Raw genomic sequence first — 17,818 nt, 5'->3', positions numbered from 1 at the left:
CAGGGCCTCCCTTCTCTTGCTCACTCCAAGCTGCCAGCCTGCCACTCTGCTCCGAGCCAGCGCAGGGGAGGGGAGACCCCCGCAGGGCCTGGTGCCATCTGCACTGCAAGGTGGGAGCAGCGTGCCTGGCTGCCCATACTTCCCGAAGCCACTGAGGTTTTACCAGCCCCCTTCAAGATGGCACAAGCAGCTGCTAAGGCCCTCTTAGCTGCGCAGCTGTCACGCATGCCCCAGAGCAACGGGGAAATCGAAAAGCGAGTTGGCCAAGGAGGACAGTCTGGTTATTCAACCCCTGTCTCTTACACACAGTCAGACACTCCAGAAGGGCCCCACTGCTGTGTTGTGTGCCATTCCTTTGTGCCACCTTCAATCGCACCCCCACGGACCTCTCCAGCTAATGGCCCACTGCCCTTTTGTCTGCTAGTTAGCCCCCAAGAATATCCCAGTGGATAAATACAGGGGGGTTCTCCCCATGCGGCATGTGAGAAAAGGTCCCGTCCCAACGTGCAGCACTCATGCAAGACTTTAGGGTTTCATCTCATGTCAGGTAACGGTCTACATCCTGATGTGCAAGTCATGCGTCAATGGAGGTCAATGGTATGGGAGAGTCTTTGGATCAGAAGCGTGGGGAACTCACAACTCGGTGGAATGCCTTTCAAATCCAAGTCACCGCAGTCAGGACTGCAGCTGGGCAGAGAAACACGGACCAAACCGTAGCCGGTTGGGATGTGCAGTTCTGTCCAAATCAAAACGCTTCCCCAGGTCAGGTTCTTTGTGCTGGAATTTCATTTGATGAGAGAACCAGGGTAAGAGAAGAGCTCACGTAACGCTGTAACATCCCCTTTGGACGAAACGTTTTGAGTTTTCGTTTTAAAATGCCTTTGGTTTGAATTTTCTTCAAAAATGTGTCGGATTATGAACACGTGTTTCAATTGGACAATGAATTTTTTTCAGAATTTCCAAGTGGTCCGTTGGCGTTCCGATAGGGAACAGAGCCAGGTTTCCCCAATCTTAAAATTCGTCATGAAATAAAACTTCTGTCTGTTGCCCCATTCTAATTAGGACCAAAATCTGCTGGTGAAACTACAAAATGTTTGTCAAAATCATTGATTATGCTGGGCTGGGGCAGAGCGTGAAGGGTTCTGTCCGTTTCCATAGTATGAGCAACACACCATCATTAAGGTATGTATCTTCACAGGGCCCCCTTGGGATACTATTAGCCCTATTCTAAGCAGGTTAGGTGCATAAATCCCATCAAAGTCAATGAGAGTTAGGTGCCTAAACTGCTTTGGTGTTTTTGAAAATCCCAGTATAAGTGGCACGCCTGCTTTAAGGCCTAGTTTTCAAAGCAATGAATGGATCAAACCCCAGCAATATCAGAGACCAATTTTCAGTCTATGAACCCCTAGGACAGCTACGTTACTCTAGGCAACCCCTAGGCGGCAGCATTTACAGCTGTGTCTCCGTAGCACTTGCGATGGAGACGTTCTAAGCCGACGGGGCAGAGCTCTCTCGTCAGTTTAATCACTCCTGTCTCAGTGAGAGGCAGTTGTCAGGAGCACTCCCGGCAACTTAGTGTGGTCTAGACCAATGTTTAGGTCTGTGTAATTTACGCCACTCAGGGATGTGGATTAGTCACTCCCCTGAGCGACATAAATTATACCAAAATAACCTGTAGTGTAGACAAGGTCTAGGGCAAAGCAGCTCACAAAGCCCAAAGCACATGAGATTTGGGCAAAAAGCAGAGGATCCATCTTTGGGATGGTCAGATCTGGATTTGCACATCTGGATTTGCAGATGTGAATTAGCAAAACCATCCTCCTTGAGAAAGCCTGTCCACCATAAGTGATGCTCACAATACCAACATCCTCTTCTATCCCCCTGCCCCCAATGCCTTATTCCAATCAGAGTTTTGATCCCCAAACGGAAAAGTGCCAGAGATTCCATGAAGTCTGCCAGGGTCTTCACTATTGCTATAGATTTTATGTGGAAGGTGCTCAGATCCTGTGGTGATGGGTAGCAGGATAAAATCCTAAAATTGTTAGTTGGAGAGAGAGATCAGGGAATCGAATCCAGGGTATCACTCTAACCATTGGACAACCCTGCCTCTCTTCTAGGGATAAGGATTAGGTGCTCCTTGTTCCTTCTCACCCACAGGTAAAGGAGGAGAAACCTTGTTTTGTTATTCCCTTCTGCCCTTGCCCTGAGGGCATTCATGAGGACCAAAGAGGCTGTGTTTGGATGAATATACCGATTAGATTTGACTGACCCGGAAGTCGAAGCCTGAGTCAAGTGTAAGGTTTGGGTTTGGATCCAATGATACCAGAATCTCATTAGCGGGACATCTGTGATCAACCATTCCAAGGAGATTTCGGCTGGATTTAAACCAGAAGTGGGCAAGAGATGCTTTCTGGGGTTGGCTCCCACCTGCAACCAACCCTGCAGAGATGAGTCAGGCACAGAGACTGAAATCTGACCTGCCACTGCCATCTCAAAAAAATCAAAGGGTCAGATCCTCCGCTGGTGTAAATCAGCTTTGCTCCAATTAAGGCAATGGAGCTAGGCCAGCTTACAGCAGCTGAGGATCTGGGCCCATGGGGATTTGGATTCAGGGTCAGTTTTGGGCTTGCCTTCTGCAATGAGCCCCCAAAATGAACAATTTTAGGAAAGGTGGGTGGGGCTTAGATAAGGTTTATGCGGCCTCCCTCCTTTTGGTGTAAAGGAGATAAAGGGAAAGCAGGAGAGGGGAGCTATAGGAAAACCCCATGAAAGGAAGGGCTGGCATTATACTTCATATAGAGAGTGAAATCCTGGCCCCATTAAAGTGAATGGCAAAACTCCCACTGACTTTGAAGGCCAGGATTTCACCCGCGGTCTATATGTCCGGAAAGGATCTGAACGGAAATGCTACTTACGGTCAGATTCAACTCCTGCGAAAGTCCATGGAAAGTTGCCTGTTGACTTTAACGGGCATTGGATCGGGGCCCTTAATGAGTACAGCATTCACAGCAGAAAGACCAAGCAGGATTAAAATGAGCTCCACATCCCCTTGCGATACAGACAGACATTCTTCTTAACACTGGAACAAAACCAAACCCAAATCTATTTTATTTAGGGGATCAGCTGCCGAAGAGCCAACAGCTAACCCTGAACACAGCTCCAGGCATGGCTGAGGAATTGATTTGCATCATTAGCTATTGTGCTCTTGTCACTTATTTTTAGAATGCCGGGGGTGTGCATGGCACAGCACAGACCGATCCTATGGGAAGATGGGATGACTTGTATGATAGCCCAATGATGGACAACCTTATTAAAGCCTAGATTGACAGGCAAGTGGGCATTCAGGGAACCTGGGTTTCAGAATTAGACACAAACGACATACCTGAATCCGATATAAAATGGCCCAGAAATGGTAGGCCAAGTTTCCAAACCTGGAGATATAAAATTAGTTATGGAATGGCCCAAGGTAGGTGTCTAAATCAGCACTGAGATTCACAGATTTTAAGGCCAAAAGAGAACACCAGATAACCTAGCCCGATCTCTAGCACGGGGCGTTAATTTTCACCCAGTTATCCCTGAACCGAGCCCAATAACTTGGATCTGACTAAACCATTTCAGTCTTCTTACTGAAGGTGATTAAAATGTCTAAATATGGAGGTAGATGCCCAACATTAGGCATCCCTGTTTGAAATTTTGGCTTTTCACCAGTTAAAATAGATACTTGGTCCTCAAAGTGCCCACTTGACTCCAAGTTCAACTGCCTGGTTCTGAAAATTGGGCCCCTAACACTGCTCTGGGCCTTAAGCTGCTACAGTTCTCAGATGATTAGAGATGGGCATCGTTCTGTTTCCATAAACAAAGGCCAACATGTTCTTTTAGCATCAAATTACTTTTAGTTTGGAATAAGGGGGAAAAAATAAAATCCCCCCGTGAGAGAGAGCATGGTGTGTGAGACTGCTCTCTAACAGGCTGAAGGGACTCTGAGACCAAAATGGCCGCAACAGAGGGTGCCCAAACTCTTGGAGTTTTAAAGGCACAGTGGCAGTGTTATCTAGTGGATAAGGCGCTGGATGGAGAGTCAGGAAACCTGGTTTATAAACCCAGCCACTGATCTGCTGAATGACCTAGGGCAAGTCATTCCACAACCTGTGCTTCAATTTATCCCTCCTACGCTGTCTTGTGTTGATTGTGAGCTCTTCAGGGCAGAGACTGTCTCACTACGTGTTTGTGCAGCCCCTTGCACAATGGGGCCATGGTCTCGGTTGGGGCCTGCAGGAGCTACAGTAACAAATACTAGCTAACGGAGAAGAAAAGCGTTGCAAGTTTCGGTCAGGCTTTACATTTTCGGGCTAAGAACTCTCTATTAGTACTTACAGATGCTGCCGTTCATTCAGTGAAGACTCACTGAGAACAGAGTTCATCCCTACATTTGCTGTCATTGCCTGGCAGTTAATTACAGTGAAACCTGGAACATTGTGGACGTGGGACTAGGATAAGCCTGCAAAAAAAGTCGGGGGGGGGGGGCGGATTCTGAACCGCTCAGGCCTCCTGAGGCAGTGAAATGAGGCTGGAAATCTCAAGGGAACAGACTCTCGGAGGAGATTTTTGCTGCTTCCAGGCGGGTTGCAGAAAAACGTGACATCTCAGCATGTCTATTCCAATATGTGGTATTATGAAAATGAAAAGCAACGAAAGAGCTACCTGCATTTAATTGAACTTCAAAACCAGCTTGGCTTGAATTCTGGATGAAGGGGATTCTTTTATCATTAATTATTATTATTAATGCAGGACCTAGTTGTCCCATAGACTGTGTCTGGGCAGTGCCTACTACTAAATAGACAAGGAAGGGTGAGGGTCACCTCGTAAGAGCGTGGCAGAGTCAGAGGATGGAACCTATGTCTCTGGCTAGCATGGCTGATGCCCTAGGCCACACCAGTCCTAGAGGGCAAGTGTTTTTGTTATACCCAAATGGGTTTGCTCATTGCTGTGGCATCAAGATGCTGCAGTGAATGGTGCCCCATAAACATCTTAAATTAGATCAGAGGTAGGCGGAAGAGACAGAACCGCTGCAGGTCCTAAGAGTGTCAGTAAGAGCTGATGGAGCTGAGCACCTCCCATGACACATACAAATACAGCCTAGCCTACAGGGTGTCCAGACAGACTGTCTGGTGGTGGCCAAAGATTCTCAGGCCAGAAGGCACCATTGTGATCATCCAGTCTGACCTCCTGTGTAACAGGCCAGAGAACTTCCACCATAATTCCTAAAGCAGATCTTTTAGAGAGGGATTCAGTCTTGATTTAAAAGTGGTCAAAGATGGAGAATCTGCCACAACCCACGAGAGAGATGACCGACAGAACCCTGCTTGATTGGAGGGCTAGTTCTGTGACTGAGAACCCATATCCATGGGCTAGTGCTTGTCCGGCACAAGGAGAAGTTTTGTTGTGCAATTGGTTCTCACGTTAAAAAGTTTGAGAGCACATGCTCTCTCCACCCCGCAATCGCCTGAAAGAAGGCAGTTTAGACTCCGACTTGATCCCTCCGCCTGTGGTATTATCCTTCCAATTTCGTCCTCAAAAATATCAGTGCCTCAGCTTGCACACCAGAGAGTTCACACCTATAGAACACAGCCTTATCTCCCAGGTTCTGTGCAAGACAAGCCTGTTTCACTCCTCCCTCCCTAACCCTCTTAGACATAATCCCGTCTTTAATGCCTCTTGGAACGGAGCTTTGAACGACTGTGCAACCTAACTGGCTGACCTCTCTGGCTGCTCTCTCATGCCCATTTGGAGAACTCTGACTTGCAGAGAGATAACAGAAGCCTGGTAAATCCTCGCTGGGAAGCTAAAGCGATTGTCACACTTAGAGAAGTTTACTCAGAAAGCAAACTTATAGCAGCTTCGAGTCTGCGGCTAAACTCCAGCAGGGGAATGGGAGAAGAACTGGGTTTTGTGACTCGGACCTGCGTCACACTGACGGCTGGACAAGTTCTCCTAGCAGCTTTCAGCGCTTACGGTTTCGGCTTTGGAAAATGAAGAGCGGTTTTAGGTTGGTGAATCCGGACTTAGTACAAAACGCTTATGGGAATAATATTAGTCGGTGAGCCAGGCCGCTCAGTTACTGAACCTCCCAGCTCCTCTTAGGCTGTATGCATGTAACAATCAGGACAGATTGGACCATCAGGAGTGGTGTGTGTAGCATCTGACAGACTTGTCCAAAGGGAATGCCAATGACTGAATTTCACGGAGTGTATAAGCCAGGATGGATCATTAGATCTAGTCTGACCTCCTGTATATCACAACCCATTACATTTCACCAGGATACCTTTACCTTGAGCCCAAGGACTTTAGTCTAGTTAAAGCACTTCAGAGGGCTAAATCCGATCCCTTCCATTATTGTATGTGGGGTAGCTGTAGTCGCATCGGTCCCAAGTTGGTCTAATAAAAGATATTATCTCACCCACCTTGCCTCCCTAAGGCATTTCAGTCCTTGGGAGACTCAACTGTTGTGTGCCACAGGCGGAGAACAGGAAGGACTGAGGTGCCACCACTCTTTGAGGGAATTGATTGGGTGGGACATACCCAGATAATCCTAGAGGGTGATCCCTGCCCCATGCTGCAGAGAAAGCTAAACCGCAACCCCATCTGACCTGGGGGAAAATTCCTTCCCAATGCTAGTTCTGGTGATCGGTGTGATCCCGAGCACGTGAACAAGACACACGAGCCCAGCATCTAGAGAAAGGATTCTCTGGACCAACTCAGAGCACTGAGCCAGCCTATCTCCAGCTGTGGCTTGGGGAGCTCCTCTAGTTTGAGAGCAAGAGAAATGACGTTCTTTATCACTGCTGGGAGCTTAGCAATCACAGTTCATATGGGGCAGAATTCTGAAGCCCCTACTCACTTCTGTCTCAGCTAGGGGTTAGCACTGACATCAGTGGAAGTCACCTCCCCACCGCCAGAGTAGAAAGCAGCAGGTATTTCAGGATTTGGCTCAGAGAAAACGGAAATAAGTAGGGAAAACCCTCAATAATTTAAACACCACCCCTTCCCCATCCCACTACTGGGTCTTTTCTCAAGCTTCGTCTTCAGCCTGGCTCGGAGCAGACCCACTGGACTCTGCCTCTCAGCCCTGTGCTCCTTATTGCCGATGGGGGGAGGGGGAAAGCCAGCCTCCAGTGTAAAGGCAGAGCACCTATCTGCACCCGAAGCAGAATGGCCCGGCACGCAGGGCAGTGACCCGAGAGCCAGGAGCTGGGGGTCCCAGCCCTTGCTGGGCCTGCTTGGGAGCGTTGTTTCGTTTTGTCCCGGCTCATTTCAGTGAGAACCAAGCAGCTCTTGGCTCCTTAGTTCATCTACCCGTTAATTGTAAGCTCTTTGAGGCAAGGGCTCTCTCCGGCTAGGTGCACAATGCCTCACACAAGGGGAGCTTGGGGCTCCAGCTGTGACCATAATACCAGCACTCAAGCTGGAGTCAGCACAGGGCTCCATGGTAAAATCATTAAGTGAGTTCACGGATGAACCCTATGGCTTCCGACTCTGAATCATCCTGCCCCATGATCTGTTCGCACGAAGCTGAGTGCACGATGAGCTTGGTGATGTATTTGGCAAATCTCAGAAACAAAAGACGACTTGAGCAGTTTACCATTAGGGCCTCAAAGGGTTCACCTGCCTTGTGGCACTTGGCTACCAGCAAGCACCCCACTTCTCCCGGCCCTTTCTTCCGCCCAGGGAAATAGCCTCTGAGAGCTAGAGACACCTGAAAGTTCCCAGACAGTCCCCTTAATTGGCACCTTTCCGTTCGGCTTTAAATTAATCAAACCCAGGGTCCCTATATTAACAGCGTAGTGGGAATTAAAATCATGCAATGCATTAAAGATGTAATTTAAAATTAATAACTCATAATTATTTATCATGGTGTATCAGCGGAGCTGTGAATTTCCCCTCCTCACCCACCATTCATTTCCTTTCCTTTTTCCCCTTTTGCTTCTAATAGCATCTTGGACCATTCTGAAGATCTGCAAGCGATTCCTGGAAATGCCAAGCCTACGACAGAATACACTTAATTCAATTCTTTTGCGGGGTGGGTGGGAGAGAGACTTAATTGTGGTAAATCAGTACTTAAGAAAAGACATCCATTTAAAAGAGGACAACCAGAGATAATTTAATCAGAGTGCTGCCCAACTGAGGGAGAGCAATAGAGCCGGATTCTAGCCACGGGGGCGCTGCTGTAGTCTCCCTGTTGTCGCAGAAAGGACAGAAGACATAACATCCACCTAATGCCCCTGGTCCCCGCTTCATGCTGAAATGTAAATGCTGCCTTTACTTTCTTGCTATATGGATGAGCCTGAGTGAGGTCTCAGCCATGCCAAGATGGAAATGTGTCTATCCTAAGTACCTCTATGACCCCATTACCATAGTACCTGAGGCACTTCACAACTGGTAACACGTTTCTCCTCACAACACCCCTGAGAGATATGGCTAATAGGGAAGGGCTATTTTACAGATGGGGAACAGAGGCGCAGAGAGACTTGCCTGCGGTCACACAAGGGGTGTGCGACAGAGCAGGGACTCACACCCCGGTCTCCCGAGTTCCAGCCTAGCACCTTCGCATTAGCAACCAAGGTGAGTTCCATAAACATGTTTCAGGACCTCAGATAGAACATGGTTTCCAGGCCATTTTCATCAACAGGGAAGTAGGTAAGTGACTGAGGAGGCTCAGAGACAGGGCTCCTTTCTCATGCCTGGAGATGATCCCTCAAAACCAAAACTGAAGCAGGTTGGTGTAGCAAAGTCGGGATGCTTGGGGTGCTGTCCCTCTTCTGGGAACGACTGAGCAGCCTTTAGGATGGCCATCATAGAAGATTAGGGTTGGAAGAGACCTCATCCTTTCACCAGCATGAAATTCACAGAGAGAAAAAACTTCAGCAAAGCAAACTGATTCCACAGCTATGAAGGACCAGATCCTCAAAATATTTCGGGACCAAGCTGCCATTTAAATCAATGAGAGGTAGGCACTGAAATACCTTTGAAGATCTGGACCCGAATCAAAAACCTAACCTTCTGTGCTGTTCACACCAGACGGACAAGGATCCTAGGAACCAGGACGTTCTTGCCAGCTTTGAATTCAGCTAGAGGGTTTTATTCCAGTCCTCCAAAAAAGCAAAGATGGATCTAAGCTGTTTGGGATGTAGGGTTTTGCTTCCGTCCATCTCTGGGAGAGCGCTAGGGAGGAGTTTGGGATTTTAACACAGAGCAGGGGCTGTGAATGTTAACTAAGATTCACTTGGACACTCCAAAAAAAAAAAAGTCACTGAAATTGAGAGAGAAAAATATGAAAATTATGTTCATGAACATGGCCCTGATAGTGGGTCCATTTTAATTTGGCTGTTTGCATTTTGCCCTAACGGCAATGTCATTTTTAAGGAGCACCACGTAAAGAGAAAAAACTTTTCTCTGTGGGTAGCCATCCTACAGCCTGGCTCTTCCGCTTGGGAGTCTGTTTGTATTTGCTGAGGCTCACTTTTTCTTTAACCTTCCCCCCATCTTTGCATTGATTTCCTTCTCTGAATTTCAACCCCCTCCCCCCTTCCACATCAATAAATACACCACAGAGCCTAAACATGCCAGTTTTGTTTAGTAACTCAGCCCTCAGTAGGGTTCAACCAGATGCAGCGCCAGTTGTTGATGTAAGAGGGAGGCTATTTTAGGGAAGAGGCATTTAAACCGACTCCAGTATTACTAAGGCTGGATATGACGGGCTCAGACCGCCAGCTCTGTGGCTTTTGTTTTCCAAGCAAGGAGGAATTTAACAAAGTGACTGATGTTTTTCTGCCAAAGACAACCTTGTCATCAAGGTTTTAACAACAACAAAGACGCAGTGAAAAGGGCCTCAGAATGACACATGTTAAGAAATAAGCTTTTTGTACACGGATAATTCCAGCCATTCTGGAAAAGAAAAAAACCTTGCACCACATTTATAACGAGCTTGGTTTCTCCTGGAAACCCGCACCCCATTATTTTGCTCTCCCACAGTCGTCAGAACTGCGCTGGTCTCCTCTGGTCCAGGAAAGAGACGGACAGTCGTTTTGTGCTAGCTAGCTGAGCCCGGCACGCTTCTTCGTACAGGGCCCAAATAAAGTAATCGCCAGTGACTCTGTAGTTCCGCTGCAATCCGTGATCACGGAATAAAAGGGAAGGGTCCCATTATTTTGCAAGTAGCTGCTGCCATGTGCACCGTCTTTATGAAAGAAGTCAAATCTAAATTAACACCTCCAATGTCTCAGGGGAATTGCTTGCATCAAGGCACTGAGACCCCATAATGAGGTGCAAAACTTCCCTGCCCATGTCCCCGCTGAACAGGTACAGGTAGTCACCAGACCTCCAGCATGTACTTGGCTTTATGGAAAGCCTGGGATGGATTATCAGGGCCGTCTCTTGAGTTATTCTTAAATTCTGGTCAGAAACCCAGAAGGGAAAGCCTCAGGATCTAAGTCACGCCGCTTACGACCTGCCCACTCATTCCTGACCTGCTCCTAGCGCAGCTTTCAGTCCCTAACAGAGACCCAGCCACGACAGCTGGGGTATGACAGCCACATCGGTGGCTAAAGGGGTGGCCCAAGCATCTCTCTAGAACAGTGGTTTCCTTCCATGGGGATAGATTCTGTCTCCTGTCCTGGTGCCCCTTTATACACTACTCCACGGGCACATGGGGCCAGAAGTGTGACTTAAAAGACCCAGAGGGAAATCCCCCCTCCCACCCCAGTGCAGGCAGTGTCAGCCCACCATAAATGGCCCTGTGCTGCCAGCCCTGCAAGCATCAGTTCAGGGAGTGTGCTGGGGGAGGGGAGGATGAGGTTAGAGATGGGAGGGGAAACATGGGAGGACCCGTCAGGGAATCTCTGTTGCGGCAGTGTGTGCAAAGTCTCTGGGCTGCTCGACACCACAGAGAAGCCCAACCACAGCTCTCGGGATAAGTCAGAGCACCCCCGAGGCGCCTCTAATTTTGAGCGGGGGCTGGTTCCTCCTGCCAGAGCAGCCCAGAATCCCACAGGGGCAGAGCTGCCTCAGAGCCGCCTTTGCCCACCTCTCGCTGGGTGCAGCTTTTGTGCTGGGCCGCAGGCAGTGCCGTACTGAAACCCCGGCCACCACGGTGGGGACGCCAACGGACGGTCCCGATTCCCAGCGTGGCTGAAAGTAACCAGGTACAGAACAGGGAGAAACGGTGCAATGTAAAGTGAAAGCAATTACCACTTCTAGGGTAGTGGGCAGATCCATTCAGGCCAGATTTTTCCAGGACACATTCAAGCTTCTGACCTTCATTTTCAAAGCCCTTCTCCGCATCACCCCTCTCTAATTAGCTGCTCTCCTTGCACTGACCTGGCTTCCTCCACGCACTCACTGATACCAGCCTGCTCACCCATTTGCCTGCCCCCAGTCTTTGCACTGTCTTCCCCATCCTCCTTGACCTTTACACTCAATTTCTCTGCTTCCCTTGTCTGTAAGAGGATCGACACTGAGCGCTGCATCTGATCAACCCCAGCATTTCAGGGTATGTTCTAGGCATCAATGGGCAGAACTTTTACTTGGTGAAAAGTCAGAACACTGGAAGGGAGGCAGGTGGGGCACCCAGAGTCCCTAGCCTCTGGCAAGCAGCGTCACAGCTCCAGCGGCCTCTGTAATGGTCTATAGATCATAGATTTGGATGATGTCAGACACTGACACCTCCCAGCAGAACGCCACCCGTCTCAGCTCTGCCCAGACTGTTTAAAATATTGCCACCCTGAAAGCCTTGACTCTCAGGCAGAAAGAATCACAGGCAAGGGAGGGGGAAATGGGGGAGCACAAAGACTCCTGACAAGGGAGAAAGTGGGGGTGCACATAGAGCCTCTGGCACGGGTGGGAGGCATAATGGGAACACAGAGCCCCTGGCACTAGGGAGGTGTGGGGGAACTTGCAGGGAGCCCTTGAAAGAGGGAGATGGAGGATGCAAGGAGGCCTTGTGTGTGTACTGAGCTCTGCCTACAGGAGCTACCAAGTGTGTGATCCCCCCTCTTATTTATTTTCCAACGCTGCCTAGCAGCTTCTACTGAAATCAGGGCCCCATTGTGCTAGGTGTTGTGGATACACAGAGAGACAGTCCTTGCCCCCGAGACCTTCCAGCTCAGGGTGAAAGTGCCACACTCTCACTTCGAGTAGAACCATAGTCCCCCTGCTGTCTCCTTGTAACAACCTTTTATGTACTCAAAAACTGTTATGTCCTAGGGTGACCAGACAGCAAAAGTGAAAAATCAGGACAGGGGGTGAGGGGTAATAGGAGCCTATATAAGAAAAAGACCCAAAAATCAGGACTGTCCCTATAAAATCAGGATATCTGGTCACCCTATCATGTCCCTTCTCAGTCGTCTCTTCTCCAGACTACACAAACCCCATTTTCCCCCCTAATCTTCCCTCATAACTCATGTTTTCTAGACCATTTTTGTTGCTCTTCTCTTGGCTTTCTCCAATTTGTCCATATCTTTCCTGAAATGTGGCGCCCAGAACTGGACACAATACTCCAGCTGAGGCTGTATCAGCACCGAGTAGAGCGGAAGAATTACTTCTCCTGTCTTGCTCACAACACTCCTGCTAATGCAGCCCAGGATGATGATCACTTTTTTTGCAACAGCATCACACTGTTGAACTATATTTAGCTTGGATCCAGATCCCTTTCTGCAGTGCTCCTACCTAGGCAATCACTTCCCATTTTGTATGTGTGCAACTGCTTGTTAATTCCTTTGCATTTGTCCTTATTGAATTTCATCCTATTTACTTCAGACCATTTCTTCAGTTTGTCCAGACCATTTTGAATGTTAATCCTACCTTCCAGAGCCCTTGCAACCCCTCCCAGCTTGGTATTGTCCAAAGTGCACTCTCTATGCCATTATCTAAATCACTGATAAAGATATTGAACAGAACCAGACCCAGAACTGATCCCTGACCCCACTCGTTATGCCCTTCCAGCATGACTGTGAACCACTGATAACTGCTCTCTGGGAACCGTTTTCCAACCAGTTTTGCATCCACCTTATAGTAGCTCCATCTAGATTGTATTTCCCTAGTTTGTTTATGCGAGACAGTATCAAAAGCCTCACGAATGTCAAGATATATCACATCTACCACTTCCCCCCTATCCACAAGGCTTGTGACCCTGTCAAAGAAAGCTATCAGGTTGCTTTGACCCAATTTGCTCTTGACAAATCCATGCTGAGTGAATGAAATGCTTTGCTTCAGGTTGGATCAATGTTCAACTTTGCATCTGCCTGAGCTACCATGCTGCCTCATGGCGGTAGTTCTGGGTCCCCCATGCGCCCATTCTCTCCTATGGATCCTATGCCCTGGCCTGACTACACCTCCCATGATGCACTGCAGAGTCTCACTGTGGCTGAATCACCATGGGTGCATCTCCTGATTAAAATCAAAGACCCTCTGTACGTTGGCGATCTCGAACTACCATCCCCAAACTTTCAAAACCCTGCCTGGGCCCCCCCAGTATCATGAGACTAGCTTAAGTCGGGATTTTTTTTTAAAAAGTGATTGGTTTTATCCCCCCCTTTGCCTTTGGTTTCTGAGCTTTTAGAGCACACTCGGGTCACACGTTCAAGCTTCTCCCTGCAGCCTTGGGGGCTAGAAAACTTACTTTTTCAAAAGTGAAAGTGGTGATTTTTCTCACATTCACACGACCCCAGAAGCTGGGGTTTTCGAGAACAGTGGTTCTCAAACAGGGGTCCGGGGCCCCCTCGGGGGCTGTGAGCAGGTTTCAGGGGGGCTGCCAACCAGGGCCGGCATTAGGCTTTCTAGGGCCGAGGGTAGAAAACGAAGCTTCACCATATGGGCCTGAAGCCCAGGCCCCAAGCCCCACCACCTGGGGCTGAATCTGAAACCGGCGCAGCTTAGCTTTGCGGGGGCCCCGGGGGCATAGGGCCCAGGCAACTGCCCTGCTTGCTAATCCCCTAATGCCGCCCTGGCTTTTATATGCCGAAAAACAGTTGTTGTGGCACAAGTGGGCCACGGAATTTTTAGAGCATGTTGGGGACGGCCTCCGGAAGAAAAAGGTTGAGAACCCCTGGTCTAGCAAACACTAGTTATCTCAAGAGTCCTGCTAAAACCAGAAGAGTTTGCAACACTATAAATTCTGTCATCATTAATGGTCTTATTGGCGCCATGGTGTTTGTGTGCACACACCTCAACACAATCAAGGCGAAATACACAGGAAGAAAAAGTGAAACTGAGGAGGGGAAGGAACACAAGCTAACAAACATTCCCTTCCCGGCTCCACACATAACAAACGAAGGAGGGGAAAAAAACCCCACAAAGAAAGGCCTCAGGAAGAAGGCTTTTAACTACAAGCTGGCGGAAAATAATGAGACCCTGTCTCTTTAAAAATAAATAAATAGATAAAGACTAAAATAAATGCAATAAGCGTATGCAAATGTGTTGAGCTGAACATCAGTGTCTGTAAAACAGATGAGGGAGAAAGTGCTTGAAGCTAGAGAGAGGAATGAGGCAGCCAGAGCTGACCCTGGGGTTAATAATTTTTACTTCTCCATCTCATTCCCTCCATAAAAAAAAAAAAAAAAAAAAAAAAGAGGGGGAGGGAGCAGGGAGAAAGGAGACAGGAATGTGTGTTTGGTTTGGAAGTAGCCACAGCAGCTCTGCTGAAGGTTATTTAACAGCACTGAAAGGAGTGGCTGCAAAGCATCTATTGTTTTATTCCATATCAGTCTCTGTGTGGGCATCCCTACCCCTGCCTGGTATATCCCTCCTCAGCTGAGAGGAGACCAAGGACAGGCACGACCTGCTAACCCTCGGGACCGAGCTGTGCAGCGAGTCCCAAAGGGCAGAAGGAAGGAGAATGCAAACGGAAGAGGAGGGGATGGAGGAAGGCAAGGAGCCAAACGCAGCCCAAGCACCACCTCGCCACGCAATCGGCTTTCTCTGCAAGGGAGAAAGGGCCCAGGCCTGTGAGGTGCTGCATCTCCTCTGCCCCTGCTGGCTTCGGTAGGGTGCTCAGCACCTCTGCAGGATGGAGCGCACCAAGAGGAAGCTGCCCCACAGCTGAGTTTGGTATTGGGCCAGGATTGGGTTTGCATCGTGGAGAAGCTTGTGTACCGTAGCCCCTCCATGGAAGGGGCACACAGGCAAGGACTCAACCAGGAAAACAGACCAAGGGCCTAATTCTGCCCTCTGTTACCCAGGTCTAACTCACAATGACATCCGATAACTCTCTTTATTGCATGTCTCTCCCGGTGCCCATCCCCACAGTATCTGGGTGCACTTCACCATTCAGGCCATACATTATATTACGGAGTTTATAATGGAATTACTATGGAATAGTATAAGCATGAGTAATATGCACTAGAGACGGTTAAGCACGTCCGTCTGCAGACACGTGGCTCTTTACTGTAGTATCTGGGCCCAGTTGCCTCAGCATCTTTCCTGTATTTATCCACACACCACCCTGTGATGCAGGGAAACACCATTAACTCCCTTGCACACACAAAGACACTTGTGTAAGAGCACACTGGAAGCCTGAGCAGGGCTTTGAAGCCAGGTCTCCCAAGTCCATGCCCTAACCATTGGACAAGCCTTCCTCTCTCATAAGTAGAAGGTGCTTTAGATGCTTATGGGCTACGGTGGCAAGCAATCAATTCATTAAAAACAATCGATCCATGGTTTAACAACGATTCATAACTGGAACCTAAGTGTAACTGCATTAAAACAGCCCACGAATAGGTAGCAGACCCCCCACCAGCCTCCACCCCCTTGAAGAGACCTGACACAGCGGAGAGTGTCCTGAAGACGCAATAGTAGGGGAGTCCGGCGCTTGCTGTCCATTGGATATCTGGATGGAGGGATGCATCTGGCCTCAGGCCAGGGGCTTAGTCATAGTCCCTGAGGAATAGACTCCCAGGAGCAAGGAATATCTAGTTTGAAATATACCACAGCAGTATTTTTAATAGGGAGAATTTTTGAAAAAAAAATATTGGGTGTTAAATTGTTAGGCAATGTTGTTGTAGGCAGTTAAACAGCTTTTGTGCTCCACCTCAGAAATGGCTGCACTTCATGGGCAGAATAAGCAAAGGGGTCTCCCTCTATATTGCATAGGCAGGGAGCAAAGACTGGATAAAAGAAATCAACATCACCTATTGTTTTGGAGGGTGATTTGGAGACTAGCCATGGGGCATCATAAAAGTGTGTGTTTAGTGCCTGACCTAAATTGTTATGTCATGTTGCTATTCAGTGGCTGCTGTGTTTCACCCCAGAGTGGGCTGCATTTCAGTGGTGGGTGGGGTAGTGTCCATAAATCCTCTCTCTACTGCACAGGGATTTTATAGGGTTTAAAATTAACTAATGTCACACAGCAATTTGTGATCCTGAGTTGAAGGTTTCTGTCAAATGCTAAATATCTCCACTATCCATAATAATATACAAGTGATCAATCCCACTTTCTGTAGGGAGATCCCTGTAGACGAGTTGACTGAGCGCGCATGCACCCCCTCATGGCAGGGCATGGCATAGCAGGTCTTTAGCATCTCCTGCGGATGGTCGCACCAGTCTCATGGTGGACTGCTCTGGCAAGGTCATATCTTAGTTCTACCCCTTCCACGGGGACAGAGCCCAACAGGGAATCCACAGTCCTTCCACCTGGCCTCAGCCCTGTGGCCCTTCACCCAGCTCTCAGGGTTTTAAATCAACCTCATCCCCTGATGTCAAGGGGCTTCGTGACATCTGCCCAGTGGCTGGTAGGGGAACCCAGGCCCTCCCTCTACGCCAGGCCAGAGACCATAGGATGAGCACTCAGTGCGGTTCCAGCAGATACCTCACCACTGCCTCCTAGACTCCTTCCTACTGTTAGCCTTTCTTCAGGCCTTATCCCCAGCACGCCCAAGGGCTCCTCCCCAGAGGCATGGCTCCTACCCTGGTGTCAAAGCTCACCACAGGACCTGCCCCTATCTTCCTGCCCCCCTCCACAGGCTTCCCCCTCACCCCACCAGACCCTTCCTGCTCCCCACAGGTCTTTTCACTCTCTGCCGCCCAGGGAGCCATTGCAGTTTGTCCCTCTCTCCCTGCAACCACTCACAGTTGTTCAGTCCAAATGCCCCTTCGGCTTTGCCACCACTGCCCCTGGCTCCCTCCAGCCCAGGACAACTCACCGCTAGCCCCAGGCTTCGCTGCCTGTAGGCTTCTTTCTGTCTTAGGATCCTCTGGTCCTGGCTTTAGCCCAAGAGAATAAACTCCCAGCTGCCTCCCTCCTGGATCTCCTCCCAAGCCTCTTTCCTACTGCCCTGTGCTCCTTCCTTTACAAAGACCCAGCTCCTCCCACCTTCTGTGAACATCAATTATGCCTAACACCCTTCCAGCCAGTGGCCTAATTGGGCTCAGGGTCCTGTTAACCCCTGGCTAATCAGTGTGAAATGTAGACACCTCAGCACACCTCCCAACCTATTTTTTTGCAGCAACCACTTTCCCTAGGGGCTGCTCTTTGTGGGCCAGCACATAGGGTACTGCACGAGGCACTGGAAAAGTGGGGTTTTAGTCCTGGCTCTGTTTCTGATTTAGTATGTGAGTTTGAGCAAATCACTCCATTTTGCTCTCACCCTTTGTCTATTTACACTGCAAGCTCTCTGTGGCAGGGACTGCAGCTTCCACTGTGTATGTACAGCACCTTGCAACGTGGGGCCTGACCTCAGTTGGGACACATAGGGCTGTGATTTAATTCCTCACAGACATGTGCAAGAACCCACTTAGAAAGACTGAATTTTCTGGAGAACAATCCAAGGAG

The 17,818-nt window shown here is 48.9% G+C and overlaps 1 long non-coding RNA gene across 1 annotated transcript; it reads right to left on the bottom strand.

Annotated features, from left to right (window-relative positions):
- Positions 1 to 12: 12 nt before the first annotated feature.
- On the bottom strand, positions 13 to 17,298 carry LOC123351250. Its single transcript, XR_006573965.1, has 3 exons — positions 17,190 to 17,298; positions 2,916 to 3,079; positions 13 to 777 (listed from the first exon to the last, which is right to left on the bottom strand). It is a non-coding gene; the product is annotated as an uncharacterized LOC123351250 (long non-coding RNA).
- Positions 17,299 to 17,818: the final 520 nt, after the last annotated feature.

This window comes from Mauremys mutica, chromosome 16, assembly GCF_020497125.1.
Source record: "Mauremys mutica isolate MM-2020 ecotype Southern chromosome 16, ASM2049712v1, whole genome shotgun sequence".
Taxonomy (NCBI): domain Eukaryota; kingdom Metazoa; phylum Chordata; order Testudines; family Geoemydidae; genus Mauremys; species Mauremys mutica.
Note: the sequence above shows the minus strand (reverse complement) of the source record. Positions and strands in the feature narration are given on the sequence as shown.